Source organism: Sus scrofa, chromosome 14 (assembly GCF_054392235.1).
Source record: "Sus scrofa isolate SSC_HxYL_T2T_F1_AM1 chromosome 14, Sscrofa_HxYL_maternal_Yorkshire_Landrace_v2.0, whole genome shotgun sequence".
Lineage (NCBI taxonomy): Eukaryota > Metazoa > Chordata > Mammalia > Artiodactyla > Suidae > Sus > Sus scrofa.
Window position 1 is genome coordinate 148794715 of NC_139396.1, and position 17552 is coordinate 148812266.

Here is a 17552-nt window from a genome sequence, read left to right on the forward strand (position 1 = left end):
ATCCCTGTGCTATACTATTGAATTGTAAAGAAACACATGACCTACAAATTAGAAATCAGAAATTGACCAATAATCACAAAATAATTTTAGAAAGCTGTTTTAAGTATATGCTTTAAAAAGTGCTAGATCCACATGATTTTATAGGCAAATTGTTTTTAAACCTTTAAGAACAGAGTAATTCAAATGCTAATGAAACTATCTCAGTGCTTAGAGAAATAGGTTGACTTCTTCTGAAGCAAGTATAACCATAATGCAAAATCTAACAGAGAAATCTCAGTAAAAGGACATCTTGACAAAATGACTATACAGTTTATTTAAAACAATAAAGGTATAACAATGTCTAGTAAAAGCCTGGAAAAATAATAATGAGAAAAGAATAATTATTCAATACATTAAAACATAAAGCTATAGAAATTAAAAACCCTGTGGGGCTTAGACTAAATCACAGATCAATAAAATAGAGTACATAAATATGCACAAAATATATGGTAATTAGTGCAATAATAAAGAATATCAAATAAGTATAAGGATGATTTTTCAATAATAGTATCAGAGCCTTATACTCTTACAAAATATGAATTCATGTATTATGCCTTGTTTTAAAATAAGTTCCAGATGGATAAAACATGATACTGTAAAAAGATACACATAAATATGTTAAATCAAAATGTGAATAAACATTTTTATAACTTTTAATTGAGAAGACCCACAAAGGAAAAACTAATGGCTGTGACTGCAGTACTGACACATAAATTCCATAACCAAATCCACGATGAAAGATTAAAACCCAACCGACAGACTATTTATAGCATTTATAACAGAGTCAATATTCCTAATATAGTGTCCTGATTAATTAATTTTTAATGTGCCAATAGGAGCCTAGGCAAAAGAAGTGAATAGGAAGTGACAAACATATGTACCAAAGAAAGAAATAGGAATGGCTTGTAAAAATATGAAAATGTATTCAGTTCTGCTAATAATTAAAGAAATGCAAGTTGTGACTATAATAAATGATCTTTTATGACCTATTAGATAAGCAAAGGAGAAACAATGTCACAATATTCAGTGTTAGCAATGTTTGAAGAAAGGGACATGCTCATGCACTGTCGGTAGGACAGTTTGGCAATATTTATCAAAACGTGTAACGCCCTTTATCAATCTCGCTTAGGAATTAACAGTATTTGAATGAGTATTCAAGGGTAGATTCAAGGCTGTTGATTTTAGTATTTTGTATAATAATGAAAAATTAGAAATACCGTGAATGTTAATCAGAAGGAGATACAGTTTATCTAGGCAGATATAAAAAGCTTAAATGCGTAGGAGGATTCTGATGAGAGTTAAATGAAGGAAGTGGGTAGGGGTGAAGAAATAGGGAGCGATGGGAACTCTAGAGAACAGGAGGGCAGTTACTTTCTCAAGGGAACAGCCACTCTCAGCTCCAGCTCTTTGTTGCCATGAGATAATGCTGAGCCAGGCTGCCAGATTTTCTCATTTTTTCTCTGAGAGAAGCTGGAAACTGGATTCTGAAACCTGAAGATAAAAGAAAACACTGTGTGGCTTTTATTTACATATATTACGTGGGTCTATAATATATGTCAGATTTGACTTAACAAAACACCAGTTTTCACCCTCTGATGTGTACAATGAAATACTGTGTAACCATCACTGTGGTGGATTGGTATACTGGTCCCACATTTGCTTCTCTGAAATAGAAGAATATCCTGCCCTCTGCGGTGTGCAGTATCTCTTGTGGGAGTGGTGTACTGACCTACCTATCGGTGTCAGGCCTCCTCCAAACAGTTGTGAGTGGAGGCAACACACACCCTGTCCAAGAAGCTTTGAGAGTGAGGACATGTCTTTGCCTTACTTTTCCCTCTGCTGACAACATGGGGAGCAGAGCCATAGCAAATGACCCCCAACCCCAGCCATGCCATGTACGCAATAAATAAATATTTGTAGTTTTAAGGCACTGAACTGTTGAGGTTGTTATTGGAGCAAAGCCAACTAATAAAAAAATTTTTTGAAAAGTATGACAACTTGCATTGGCATGGAAAGATCTCTACAGTGTTGTTGTTGAGTTTTACAGAAAAAGGAGAAGCAAAACAATGTATAATATGAAACTCTATGTAAAATTTGTACCTTAATATACCTATAATACATATAGGTGTGCATGTTAAAGAAAAGTCTGGAAGATATGCAAAAATTGTTGATGGTGATTGTCTTGGGATATGGAACTTAGGACAATTTTTACTTTTGCTCTTGTATTTTTTGTTTTCTATAAGAAATCATCTTTGTAGAAAGAAAATAATAGTCTTAGGTGATTGACAGTTGAAAGAAGCTCAAGAGCCACATAGAACATTATAAAATAACCCACTAGGAGAATTTTCCCCCTCAAAAAAGTCAATATTTTCTCCTTAAAACTTGATTGTAGAGCCAAAACTAGCCAGGGCACTCCCCCAAAAACCAAAGTGCAGAGACTTGCTTATCAGGATTTTAAGAATTATTATAAAACTCTGACAATTTAGACAATATGGTATTGGCACAACACAGGTATGTGAACTAGTAATAAAATGTTGAACATCTATACATATCCAGAAACTTGATTCATCACAAAGTTGGACTGCAGACAAGTGGGAAAGAAATGGACTTTCCAACAAATGGTGTTGGAAAATTGGTTGTCCATATTTAAAAAATGAAATTAGGCCCCTATCTCACATCATAACTCAAAATTAATGCCATGCGGCTTAATTTTTTTTTAATGAAAGGTAAAACAAAATATTTAGAAGACAATCTACACAAGGTCTTAACAACTTTGAAAGAAGGGAGAGATTTCTTTCATATACAGCTCAAACCATGAAAAAAATTATTAATTCAATGGTATTATACAACTTCTGTTCATCAAAAGACTTTACTACAAAATGAAATGATAGGAAGTTCTCTGGTGGCCTAGCAGGGACTCAGCATTGTCATGGCTGTGGCATGGGTTACTGATATGGTTCAGGTTTGATCCCTGCCCTGGGAAGTTTTATATGCTGTGCACATAGCCAAAAAAAAAAAAAAAAAAAGGAAAAGATAAATTACAACACAGGAACTATATTAAAACATCTATCAATTTATAACTGGCAAATAATAGTATTGAGTAATTCTTTTCTTTTTAATTTAATTTTATTTTTTTGTCTTTTTTAGGGCTACGCCTGCCATATATGTAGGTTTCCAGGCTAGGGGTCAAAGTGGAGCTGTAGTTGCTAGCCTATACCACAGTCACCATATCTGAGCCATGTCTGCGACCTACACCACAGCTCACAGCAACACCGGATCATTAACCTACTGAGCAAGGCCAAGGATCAAACCTGCATCCTCATGGATGCTCATCAGATCCGTTTCCGCTGAGCCATGACGGGAACTCCAGTATTTAGTAATTCTTGAGTGCTTACTATGTGCTAGATTACTTGCCTATATTAATGAACTTCATTTTCACAATATCCTGTGAGTCAAGTTGTGTTATCATCCCTATTTTATTGATAGCACTGAGGCACAGAGAGGTTAGGAAACTTACTCATGTCCACATGGTAGGTGGTAAATTTGAGATTTGAACCTAGGCAGACTGGCTCCAAAATTTGTTCTTTTAACCACTTGAATGGTGCATTATACTGCTTCAGCTAGTAAGTATGATAATCCAAAATATATAAAGAACACCTGCAAATCAATAACAAAAAGACTAACAATACAGTGAGAAAAGGGCAAAAGATCTAACAGTCATATGACAGAAGAGGAAATATCAATGTTCAGTAAACATATGAATAATGCTCAATTTCACTAGCAATCAATGAAATGCAAATTAGAGCTACAAAGATCATTCACCTGATTGGACATGACTAGGTTTGCCAGTATAAAATAATGGCAAAGATATATGGACCCCTGTATACTGCCGGAGAGACTGTAAATTGATCGATATATTAAAGTCATACTCAAAAGAGTTAATTAATTAATGTTTGGTCCTACTATCTAAAGATTTTGTTGAAAAAAGTTCTCTCTTTTTAGGCCACATTTTTCTTTATCTAGCAAGGACACATGAAATGGCCCCATTAAACATAGAAGCAAATATATTTCAATTTATAAAATATACTTATGACATTTATTAAAATGGCTTGTAAAATATAAAATTAGTCTTTAAAAATTGATGGAAAAATTGAGCCTCATTCAAGTCTATTTTAATTAAATAGATGGTACATACTTGAGTGAAAAAAAATATTTAACTTATTCTTAAGAGTCTATTTAAGAAGGATTTTTATACCAACTTGGAAAGGTTGACAAACCAAAATGATAACTGTTAATTGATTGCAGGGGTTTAGGCTGTGTTTTATTCATCATTTAATCTGGTGCCCTTTGCCTCTTCCTCACTGTTGTTCCTTGTATGATATTTATCTTAAAATATTGAATCAGTAAGAGAAGTGTCAGAAGATTACAGCTCAGTTCATCTCAAACCACTGTGTATCTCTACACGGACCTGCAAAACAGTCTTAAGTGATGCCATTATAAAAAGGCCAGAGAGGAAAAGAATTTAAGAAAGAAAAAAAAAAAAAAATGCCCCTGGATCCCTGGGTCCAGTCCTGCAGAATTAAGTCCCAGAGGGTTCAAGCCTTTTGCAGCCCTGTCCAGTTTGTTTGAGATATTGATCTGTGAAATATCCCAATGCTATCAGCAGTTTATGGGGCCCAAAGTATAATAATAGGGTAAATTATGTTTTCTTTTCCACATCTGCACTCTGAGATTGTTTTGGAGATCTTTCAACTTTACTCATTATAATCAAGTTGTACCAGCCTTTGTTTTAATAAGATTCTAATCTCGAGGTCTATCCTTCGCATCAATGACTTTACACTGTTAATTGCTTTCTTGTCCTCCATTAAATTGCGGTTGCAATTGCTTCATCTTAACAGGCGATTTGTGCTTTGTATTCTGCCCCATGCTCTGCAGACACACTTAGCAACATCATCTCCCTAAAGAACGAAATTACCTATTATCCTTTTAATTTTGATGTACTTTTTTATGTATTTGGTTTCCAGCTAGTGTCCAACCAGGAAGCTACATGTTATCTTCTTTTAAAAAAATGTTTTTTTTTAAAGCAGCAGAGTATAGATGGCCAGAATTTATTTCTAGATAGAACTCACATAGTACATTCGTTTATTGTTTTATAGGACCAATTAAAAAGACAAAGGGGTCTATTCTCCCCTTGATACACAAGAGTGACTTCCATTAACATTAATGGAAGGGAAATACTTGCATGGAAATGAGCGCAGCCTTCGGATTAGAAAGTGGGGGGAAAAAAAAAGCAGAACCTGGACTGAATGGCTCCATGTTTTTCTCTAGAGAAGCTACACAAAAAGCAAACAGCTCAATTCGCAAATGTGTTTTCCCCCTACGCTTTTGACTTGTTTGTATAGTAAAGAAAATCAGTGAATAATTTTGAGGCAGTTCCTTCCTCCACAGATCAATCGGATGCGAATTTGTTATTCTAACACCAATGACACAACTTAGAGAAGGAATTCAGTAATGAAAAGCAGCTGGAGGGTTTGACAGGTTTTTGCTGAAGCAGAGTCCTGTGAGACCTGCTTTTGGAGGCAGAGGTGAAAAGTAGGAATTGGTTACCTGAAGAACTCTGTACACAGAAGCTTAATTTCCAAGGGAGACGAGCTGTCCATGTCAAGCTTATCTTTTGACACGTCTTGCCTGAAATCTATCAAAATCGGGAAACTGCTTCTGACTTCTCAGCGTAGCCTCTGAATCCTGCGATCCTCTTGGCTCTCTTGTACCTTAGGAAAGTTTTACACTGTCAGCCAATATAATCTGACACCAGTTGAAGAAGTTTCTCTTTCAGCACGTCATGTTTTGGTTAATGGCCTAGGAGTTCAATTATTTAAAGTGTGACTAGGTCCCCGTGCCGTCATCTCTTCTTAAAAAATATTGACACATTCATTTGCCATCTGGGGAATGTTGAGTTCAAATTAGATTTTAACCTTTGAAAACGTCGACTTAAAGAATTCACAACCTGAAAGACCCGAAAGTTGAGAGTTAAGTTTTATTTGGGGCAAAATTAGGACTTAAGCCTGGAAGACAGCATCTCAGGTAGCCCTGAGAAACCACTCCGAGGCGGGGAGGGAGGAGCTAGGATATATAGGAGTTTTTGCAACAGAGGCCAGGGAGCCGCCACAAAAGAGGCCTGGGCTCTTTCAAATCATTCCTTTGATATGCACCTCTGCTATCAGGGCCAGTATCCTGTAGAACTCACCAGCTGTTACCCTTGGAGGTGACTGCATTCACAGATTATCCTTAACTACCGCCTTGGGGCTGAAATACCACCTAAGGAGGAAAAAGGGGAATATCAGGATATGATAAAGGGGAGGGGAAGGTGCATGCAGCCATACATGCATTTTACAAAAGTTTGCTGCTGATCTCCTGAAGGTTAGTTGCTACCAGTTAGAAGGGGCAGACATCACCACAAAGGATTTTAGCGTTTTTCTAGATATGAGGAGATGCAAGAATTGAGCACATAAAATCTTCCCCTAAAAATATCTGACTATCTGAAGACCTGTTCTTCCAGTTTTCCCAGCGCAGAGAGCGCCTCCCTCCTGCTGATCACCCTGAGCTCCACTCAAGGGGGTGCTGCTAGTTGGCAGCTACAGTGGCTCATGATTTAATCCATGTAGAGGCTGAAGGCAAGGGCCAAACTTCAGTTCACAACACATGCTTCAGAGATAGAAGAAGCACTCTTCAGAAGAACAGCCCTCTCCTTGGTATCTTTCAGTCTGTCCTCCACCTCCTTAGCCTGGACTTTGATTTCCTAGAAAAACCAGGCTCACTAGCATCATTTTCTGCTTCGAGTCTCTCTCTTCCCATGACGGTGGAGCCCTATCTCTGGAATGTTGCTACTATTCGTACTGACCTGGAAGAGGCTTCTGAGAAGTTCCTATTTTAATTGTTTCCTTTCTTAGCTGTGACAAATTCCCTGCTTCAGAGCATTACCTGTAACTTTCTTGGGAGCCAAAAGTTGTGCAGCCAGAGTTCCTTTTTTAGCTTAAAATGTGACTGTAGCCCTGTCCTCTGTTTGTCACCTTTAATACCCTCTCTTTTGTCTTGGCATCCCTAAAGACAAAAGAGAGGGTCTGCTCTGGTCAGAATTCCCTAAAGAATCATCTTTATTTATTGTTTTCTCACCAAACCCCACCTTTTCCCATACTTGGTATTGTGGAGTGGTTTGAGCAATGTATCCAATGAAAACTGGTGTTGGGGCAAGTGGGGATGACAATGAGGAGGGTACCACAGGCATTTTATTTTAACATTAGTGTTTCTAAAATGCTTTTGTTTCCCCTAACCTACTCCAGTGTGCTAGTTCAGATCCCCTGAGGAGCCAGCACCAAGATGAGATTAGATGCACAAGCGTTTTACTGGGGGAAATGCCTGTGAAGGATGCAGGGAGGAAGCATGAGTGGGGAAAGAGAGCCTCAGACCTGGATTACATCTGACACCTGTGAGAGGGGTGCAGAAGGAAGAACGACTGGGTAGGCATGATGGGATTCTAGGAAAGCTTTCCCCAGGCCAATGGGAAAGTCCTCAAGAGGTCTCTTATCAGGCAGGAAGCAGGCTGCCCTAGGACCCCCACCAAGCTCAGCACTGGCTGGGAGCAACCTGGCAGAAGCCTGGCATCTGTGAACATGGCGCTGGACCCAAGGGGTGGCCATTGGGGCTGTCACACAACTGTGTAGGAGAGCTGACCATCACCTTTCTGGGCCACCACACGCAGCTATGTGTTCTCCCACTAGCAGTGAACGTGGTTATTGCCCTTAGGGTAAGGTATCAGCAAACTATGAGAGCAGTCTGTCCCATCTGGCCAGTCTCCCAGTACCAACTGCTGCTCCTTCGGGAATCATCATGGAATCACTGAGGGCCATTGTAGATGTTTCCTCCCCGAAAGCTTGGAAATTGATGAAAACCGTATATCAATTAAATAGCTGCAGGGCAATGCTATCGCCAAGACTGAAAATCCATTTCCTGTTCCTCATTCCAAATTATGTATAGCCTTGTTTCTAATAAAGCACGTGACAGGTTGTGGAGATCAAACACCATTAAGACACTTTAATAATAGACTGCCAACGGAAAGGTGCCCTCAGTTGGACTATAAACCCACTCATGTTTTCAAACTCCTGGAAAGAAATTTAAGTCCAAATATTTATACTTTACAAATTGAAACGCAAAGAAAATAAAGAAAATAAGAAAATAAAGTATGCAATCAGATTCTCCTGCCCTACTGAATTTTTTAAAAAATTTAAAACATCTAGAGTTCACTCTCTCCAATTTTTTTATGCTGCTCAGTGCCAGCCAGCTATTCAGTTCTTGATACCTACAGGAGTTCGTGTTTCTTTAGCAGCTTCATCCTAGACTGTCTATAACTTGGATGGATGTAGTTCCTTCGGTGGCTTCATAAATTGCAGCATAATTTTGAAAGAGTCCAAAAAGTTCAGAGGAACCTCAAGTTATTCCAACTCTGAGCTCATACTTAGGCTAGAAAAGGAACGGTTCCCAGCCCTTAAAGTAACTATCCCACCACCCAAGTAACCAAAACCATAGTAGAGATTCAGTGGTGAGTGAGTGAAGGAGGGTAGGTGGAGAAAATCTTGGTTTTAGTCTCTCAAGGATTCCAGTCAGTCTATGCCTGATGCCCAGAATCCATGACCTGTGAGAATATATTCAACTGGGAAAAATCTTTCCATGAGAGGTTAATTAGACCCTATACATTTATATCTACGGGGAAAAATCCATCTGTGTAAATGTTCCACTCCAGTGAATGTTTCTGACCTGGGACTTCTCCTTTCAAAGCACTTATCTTGAGGCCAAGAACTACGCCTGTCATATGCACCATGGAATTTTTGGCATCCAACACTGTGCCTACCATATAGAAGGGGCTTGACAAATAATTGTGGTAATAAAATAGAATTTAATAGACTTTAATTCCCACTCATGTCAGTCAAGATTCTGTATGACCTTAGTTGAGGAATAGCCTGGTTTACAAGGTGACCTGTTAAAAATCTATTATAATTTACAGCTGGGTGATGCAGGATTTTCCAAACACTATGCAACAAAAAGAAAAGCAGAAATAAGCCAGGCTCTGAGACCAGTATAACTGTGACTATCATCCATGACCTCTTATTTCAAATTTTTATGTTTAGCGCTATAGCCATTATTTTCATTGATTGACTTTATGACAAATATTTTCTAACTGTAACTGTTTAAAAAGTTAGGGACATAACTTATATTTATACTAGTAAAAGAATTCACTTAGCAATGTATGATTTTTAAAAGCTGGTTTTCTGCCAATAAAGTTTGAAAATCACTGACTCAGCAACAGTAAAACGGACTTTGAGCCAGAGGGTTTTATCTGAATTCAAATTCTTCTCTGCTTTAACATCTTTGAGACTCAGGTAACTCTTTTGTAAAATGGGAGTGATTAGACATAACTCAAAGTTTGTTGCAAGATTAACAAAGTTAAATAAAATCTTAAAAGCCCCTGGCCCAGAGCAGCTCTCCATATGCCTTCATACAAAGCAGTCATAGTGGACCATCAAACAGAATAGGCACTTAAAAACTGTTTTGAGGATTTCCCGTCATGGCGCAGTGGTTAACGAATCCGACTAGGAACCATGAGGTTGCGGGTTCGGTCCCTGCCCTTGCTCAGTGGGTTAAGGATCCGGCGTTGCCGTGACCTGTGGTGTAGGTTGCAGACAAGGCTCGGATCCTGCGTTGCTGTGGCTCTGGTGTAGGCGGGCGGCTACAGCTCCGATTCGACCCCTAGCCTGGGAACCTCCATATGCTGCAGGAGCGGCCCAAGAAATGGCAGAAAGACAAAAAAAAAAAAAAAAAAAAAAAACTGTTTTGATTCATTTTATTTTCAATAGTTGGAGATACTTCAGTTATTTTAAACTATTTCACCTATAGCTGGGTACAACTGTTTTCGTTATCAAAACTAAGCATTTTCTGATGTTTTATATGACTTTATACCTCTGCTTCAGCATATACCTCCTACTAGACTTCCAGTGCCTTGAAATCAGGGATTGTGTCCTAGTCTTCTTCTTCACAATGGGGGCCAGAGAGTCCAGCTCAGTCACTTCTGGATAAATACCATCTTTAATCCTGGAAATGACGTTATACAGCTTAAATGTACCAATCTGCTGGTACTTCATTCCCAGCCTCCTGTGAGGTAGGCGATCATCCCCATTTTGTGGATGGAGAATGTGAGGCATAGAGCACTTAAGTGACCTCACCAAGGTCGGACAGCTGAAGTAAACGGTAGAGCTGGAATGGAGCTCAGCTTTATGTGGCTTCAAAAATCCATTCTCTTGCTCCTCGCACTGTGCTGCCTCTTGTTAATGAAAAGAATGATCACATCACCAAAAAGGGAGTTGCAATAGCAAGCTGATTGAATTAGTAGTCATTCAGTGCTAGGTGTGTATTATGGTTTCCATAGGAACGCTAACGCTTCTCTCTTGAGATATGTACATTATAAAAGAAGCACTTGTACAGTTGAGCTCAGTGTGTTGTGGGTGTGGTGTTGGTAGAAGGGACCATCTTATCTGTCAGCACAATGAACACGGTGACTTAGGCCTATGAAAACCTTTCTGAATGGAAACAGAAACCTCTGAAATAAGGAAACTACAAATTGAAATTAAGGAGGATCTACCAAAGGTAATACCATGCCAGCTTTATTAATTATTCAATTTAGCTTTCATAAACATTTCAATACACTTGCAAACAATCTAGGTTTAATTGGCTTCCTTCATTAGAATTCCCAAGTAAGCAGCATCATCACTGAATAATCATAATTCATCATGTGACCTGTAAGATACGATAGTAAATATTTTAAAATAAAAATTATGAGCACTTTTCAAATACTAGGTAGTAAGTATTTCATGTTAGCGTAGAGGGATCCGTGAAGGTCTCAGAGTAGCCTTGTTACGACTCGCTTCATTTCAATCCGTACAAAGCTACACAGCAAATGGCCTGCCTCTCTGTACCTGTACACAGCAGCCATGCTGAAGGAAGCAAAGAAAGTATACATTGTCTTATTTATGAGTTTCATAAGTAACCAATTTTTAAAAATCAATAAGTATTTTTCCTAAAAACTGCCATGCAAGTTGCTTGAATTATTCCTTCTCCATTTTCTGACTTGGTAATTCTGAGAACTATTCCTACTAAGGAGCAGCAGAAAACATCATCCAGCAAGAGGGAAAGGAGTTTTCGAGGGAGAGGCCCGGGAATGACTGATGAGCTAGCTTTCTGCCCAGATCAGACCCTCCTGGAGGATGATGACACATCTGGGGCCCAGAAAACTCGGATTCTGTGACTACGTAAAGCCAGAGCCCTCTGTCTATTGGCAGTACTTTGAATATCCCATGACTGCCTGCCTCTCAGCACCCGGTACAGTTCTGAGCGTGTAGGAAACTCTTTGGTTCCCTAATGCTGCTAGTACACATTACCACAAACCAGGCGGCTTACAAGGCAAACTTACTATCTGACAGTCCTGGAGGCGAGAAATCTAAAACAAGCAGCATTTCTTCGGGAGGTTCGAGGTGGGGGCGGGGGGGATCTGTTTCCTCACCTTTTCTAGCTCCGAGAGGCTGCCCGCGGTTCACAGTTCACAGCCCCGGCTTCTCTCTCCAAAGCCAGCAAAGTCTGATGGCATCTGTCTCACATTGCATCACTCTGACCAACCTTTCTACCCCCTCTCTTCCACTTTTATTTATATTTTGACTATACAGTCCCCTGGGATGACCCAGCAATGTCTCCCCTTGTCAAAATCTGTAATTTGATTGCATCTGTAAAGTCCCTTTGGCCATGTAAAATAGATTCCAAGGATTAAGACATGACTAGGCATCTTTAGGAGGTGGCACTTTTCTGCCCCCCACAGGGACACTGGGCAAACTTGAGGTGAGTAGATTCCTCGGGGCTCTGAGTGATCTCCGGAGGCGTGCGGGGCTCGCCTTGCTGTTTTCCTCCTAATGCGCCTTGCGTTCTGCCTCTAAAGTTGATGCTGCATCTCTTCCTACTCATTACTCTTCCCTTCAGCCTAATGATAGGGAAGTTGCACGATTCACTATCTTCCTTTTATTCTCGCGGTAATAATACCCTGTGAGAGAGACCCTTGATGGGAGCGGGGAGTTGGGCTCGCAGGTAGCGTGCGAGATATCTGTGTATCCATACTGATGTTTTTCTTTCCTATACTTATCTCTGAGTTTTCTCTACTTTTTATTCAGAAAGGAATTTTTTTTTTTTTAAGAAAATTGCCACATGCGAGGAATCCTTTCAAGAAGTCCTGTGAATTACTAATGTCCATGGCTAATAATGTTCTCCTGCCCCTATCTGTTAAAGGAATCAAAGGCAGCCGGGGAAGGAAGCTGGGGGAGTCAGATCTGCCATGTAGCTGTGATATCCTCAGCAAGTTTCCGATCCACACCCCCCCCGTGCCTCAGTTTCCTCATACATAAAATAGGAATAGCGGCAGCTTTTCTGCTTCAGGCTGCACGCAGGAACCAGTGTTTCATTTTTGTCTTTTATTTAAACACATTTGATTTCTAAAGCAGCCATTGAGCCACCTGCAAGGCAGAGGCCAAACTCCTCGGCTCAGAGGCCCTTCAGAATCTGATCCCACCCTAATGCTCCAGCTTCGTCTTCCATGGCTTCCACTGCATGCAACCCTCTGACAAAACCCCTCTTCTTGCCAGGCCCCAAACATGCCAAAGAAAGGAGATGACCTCAAGTTCTCTCTCTCTGTTTTTGTTTGTTTGTTTGTTTTTTGGGTTTTTTTCTACTTCGATAAACAGGAAAGATGGGCTGTGAGGGGAAAGCAAGTGTCAACCATTGTTTGAGACATTTTCTAAAATTTTAGAATGATCATCATCTCATGGAAAAGGAGAAGAAATAATACAGTGAGTGTGTTTAAATTCAGATAAGACGTATGCTTCTGTTTAGAATGCACAGCTGGTCAGACAAAATGTTGTCGTGGTTAGTGATACCTGGCCAGAAGGCCATTTTAAGCATTATCAAGCCTTATCTTCCCTAAACGAAGAGGATGAGAGAGCCAAGAATAACAGTTCCTACTTCACCCAATGGACACCAAGAATAAGATTTTTTTTTTTTTTAAGAATAAGTAAATAAAGGAAAACCAGCTCCTGTTTGGGATGTTGCAGCCTGATTTGGGGAGGGTTGGGGTACAGAGACTGTGAGTAATCATACCGCTGGGCAGGGCTTGGTACTCCTAAAGGGTCTCTCTTTTGAGTCACCTGAGGTCTCAGCATCAGTTACCTGGTGAAAAGCAACTAAAGACAACTCAAGAGTCGTTAGCATCACATCCTGCCCAGGTCCCTGTCATAGGAGGAAAGATGCCTAGACCACAAGAATATCCTGCTGAGGGGTCAGGGCTGTGACCACAGAGGAAAGAGGTTGTCGTTACTACATTCTCAGCTTCATTCTTTGTCCCTTGACACAAACAACCTCTTTTACTTTTTAAGAGCTGTGTTAAGGGTGCTCAGTGGGATAGTTCTGGGTGGATGAATTTGTGACACCAATCTCCACCTCTCAGAGAAGCCATCCAGGACCCAGCCCATGCCCTTCACACCCTGAGACCTTTGTACGTGCATCCCAGTAACCAAACCAGCCCTTCACCCTCCCCACCCGCCCACCAGGCCATTCCTGCCCATTGTCAGCACTCAGCGTCTTATCTGTGAAGCTCTTCCTAATGACCAGCACACCCCATCACACACAGCAGGGAAAGGTCATTAATTAATATTGTATGTTAACCTTTAATGTATGATACAGAATGTATGTGTATATTACAGAATTTTCCTGTAGACTTTTCATAAAACATTTTGTTCAGCAGGCTATGCTGGCCACCATAGAAGTGAAGTTAAATAACTACAGTACCTATGTTTTAGGGACGTTTAGATGTATTCCCATCCATTGGGGTGACAGGAAGTACTTGGCCGGAGTGGATGAAAAGGAACTGGACTGATCATCTGAGAAAAATCATAGCTTCTTATTCAGTCCCTTGCCAATGCATTATTTTTTTCCTTTAAGGCACTAAATAACTACAGCAAAACGTCCATGAAAATGCCTGACTTATACTTTTTATTTTGCCTTCTAGTTCACATGTTGTTTCCATATTCGTTATCTCACTGCATCTTGGCAACAAGCCTGTTCAATAACCATTTTGCAGATGGTGAAATTGAGGCCCAACAGGGTACATCGACTTGTCTGCAGTAACAGAGCCAGCAGGCGGAAGTCGAAAGAGGAGGGTGGGCCATCCGCTGCCCATCCTCCAACAAGCCCCCAGCAGACAGTGATCCATGCTGGGCACTAGTAAACAGCACAAGGGAGACTCTTTTTTTTTTTTTTTTTTTTTTTTTTTTTTTTTTTTGTCTTTTGTCTTTTTGTTGTTGTTATTGTTGCTATTTCTTGGGCCGCTCCCGCGGCACATGGAGGTTCCCAGGCTAGGGGTGTAATCGGAGCTGTGGCCACTGGCCTACGCCAGAGCCACAGCAACGCAGGATCCGAGCCACGTCTGCAACCTACACCACAGCTCATGGCAACGCCGGATCGTTAACCCACTGAGCAAGGGCAGGGACCGAACCCGCAACCTCATGGTTCCTAGTCGGATTCGTTAACCACTGCGCCACGACGGGAACTCCGCACAAGGGAGACTCTGATCAACCAGCTTTGGTTTCTTCCCTCAAGGAGCTGCTGCCCTGCTTCCCCCTGCACCGTCTTGTGTTTCCTCCCCCCTTACTCCTTATTGAGCCGCCCATCACTTCAGTAACGTACGTGTTCCGTGCTCTGTTGGAAAGTTTGGAATCTGGAGAGTCATAATTTGTGATTCATTTCCTGTGTCTGCATACCTTACTAGAGCGCCGTATGGTACGCTTCCTTCCTGCAGTGTTTTTCTTACCACCACACCATGTGCTCACAAAAGATGCTTAAATGATTTAATAGTCATGCTTCTGACTTAAACAGCTTCCCATCCATTGGGGTGACAAGAAGTACCTGGATGGAGGAACGGCCAGAGACAGTGGCACCCCAGTCCTCAAAGTCCACACAAATAATGAATTCATCGAAGAGCCACCAAAGCAGGGGGAGGGGGATGCTAGGGGACTGTCACCAACACATATGAAAAACAGTGACTGTTTGATTATAGGGGAAGCTCAGACAAATAAGGAAAGCCTAACCTATCAATGCGAAAAGGGACAAAATACACAAAGAAGCAATTGATAAGCATTGGTCATAGACTAATGACCAATAAAAAACATTAAAAGCCTGCAGTCTAGGATTTCCCGTGTGGCTCAGCTACCGTGAGGATGGGGGTCTCGATCCCCGGCCTTGCTCAGTGGGTTGGGGATCCAGCATTGCCATGAGCTGTGGTGTAGGTCGCAGATGCGGCTTGGATCCTGTGTTGCTGTGTCTGTGGTTTAAGCCAGCAGCTGCAGCTCTGATTCAACCCCTAGCCTGGAAACTTCCATATGCCATGGGTGGGGCCCGAAAAAGAAAAAGAAAAAGAAAAGGCTAAAATCTAACCAGCAGTCAATAAAAATAGATGTTACAACAATGATCTTCGTCTGTCAAATTAGTGAAAAATTAAATATATATTATATGTCTATATGATGAAACAGGCACATTTTAAACACTGCTAGTAGAAGTACTGTATACATCTCTTTAAAATAAGTTGGGCCTGTGTATCAAGGGTTTCAAAATTCTTGCACTTAGTGATTTCATTTTTAGGAATCTTCTTGAAGGAAATGATCAGAAGTTTGGTGAAATGATCAAAAGCAGAGAAGATCAACCCAACATTATTTATAATAGTCTAAAATTGAAAAGTTAGGTAATTAATAGCAAGAGAAAGTTACGTAAACTACCATGTAGCTATGTTATATTAATAATAATGCAAAGAATATTTAATGATGTGGAGAAATGTCAAGTAGTTAAATGTCAAAATTCATTCCTCTAAGATCTCGGAAGGATGTGATTTCTCTTCCTATGGTGGGAACAGTGAAGTAAGAAGTGACCTTGGAGTTCTCGTAGTGCCTCAGAGGAAACAAATCTGACTAGCATCCATGAGGACGCAGGTTCGACCCCTGGCCTCGCTCAGTGGGTTAAGGATCCGGCGTTGCCATTGCCATGAGCTGTGGTGTAGATCGCAGAGATGGCTCAGATCTGGGGTTGCAGTAGCTGTGGTGTAGGCCGGTGGCTACAGCTCCGTTTCAACTCCTAGCCTGGAAACCTCCATATGCTGTGGGTGTGGCCCTAAAAAGACCAAAAAAAAAAAAAAAAAAAAAAAAAAAAAAAAAAAGTGACCTTCTCCACAACTGGGAGGGCAGGTGAGGCAGGGAGAAGCAAGGGACTGAGGACTAGATGCCCTGGCTGTCACCACCTACTAACCATGTGGCCTTGACAGAGTCACTAAACAACCCAGATCTCCCAGTTCCTCCCAACACCCCCTGCTTCTGCCTGGGCAGAATCGAGAGATGATGTGTATGAGCTGCCTTGTGATGAAGAAGCTGGCTGCTGTTAGCACAGAGTCCAGGCACCAAAGAGAGAAAATTATTAGTGGGATGGATAATAAACTGTTAAAGTACTTTATAAACTAAGTTGCAGTAGAGGATAATATTTTAATCGATTCCTAATTTTCATTTGTTCCCACATGTAGGGTCTCCCCAGCTGTTACCAGCACCTTAAACATATACTTAATTGCCTAATTAAGTGATGACCTCTGCAAACACTCCAGAATCCTTTGATCTCCTACACCTACACCAGCTCCCAAAGATGACTCTCATCTCTCCCAGAGCCTTGCAGGTGGCGCAGGTGGTTACAATTTCCGGCTCTGGGGTCATGATAGCTGATTCAGGTCCCAGTTATGTTACAGTATCAGTTGCAAAACCTTAGTCAGGGTGCTTCTACTGCTGTAAATCCCGCTCCTGTTGGGACAGGGAGATGGGAAACCTCTACCTCATTGAGATGGTGCAGGATTCAATGAAATATTCTAGGTAAGGGCTTGGCTCATGCAACACCTGGCACAGGGTCAACATCAATACTACCCTGAACTCCTAGGTGGCTCTCAGTTTCCCATTACAGGGCCATGCTTGTGCCCTTCCCAGCACTCCTAGCACGGTCTGGTTAAGGAGGGTAGAGGCAGCCTCCAGAGCCCAGGGCATGTCAGCTAGTGCAGAAAGCATAGGTGATGATACAGAGCGTGGCGGCCGCTTTTATGGACATGCAGCCTAACTGTGAATTCCACTCTGCGGACCCTCTCCTGCAGTGCAGGTTTTGAGTAAACGTGCCAATGGGGAAATGGTTCGCATTTGAAAGCATTTCATGGACAGGTTGGCAGGGAGAGGGTGTCAGAGGAAACAGAAAACCCTGGGGAAGGATAGGCATGAAGAGGAGGAAATCAGCTATGGTCCATGGAACACGTGGAAATGATGGAACCCTGAGGTAGTGCGACTGAGGAGCAGGGACCT

General features: G+C 41.2%; 1 protein-coding gene and 1 long non-coding RNA gene across 10 annotated transcripts in view; one reads left to right on the plus strand and one right to left on the minus strand.

Annotated features, from left to right (window-relative positions):
• Positions 1-17552, plus strand: part of ATRNL1 (attractin like 1) — a 770027-nt gene that overhangs the window by 715816 nt on the left and 36659 nt on the right. The gene's annotated exons all lie outside the window — the stretch shown is intronic.
• LOC146397083 (uncharacterized) lies at positions 9714-16385 on the minus strand. Its single transcript, XR_014826355.1, has 2 exons — positions 14746-16385; positions 9714-14424 (listed from the first exon to the last, which is right to left on the minus strand). It is a non-coding gene; the product is annotated as an uncharacterized LOC146397083 (long non-coding RNA).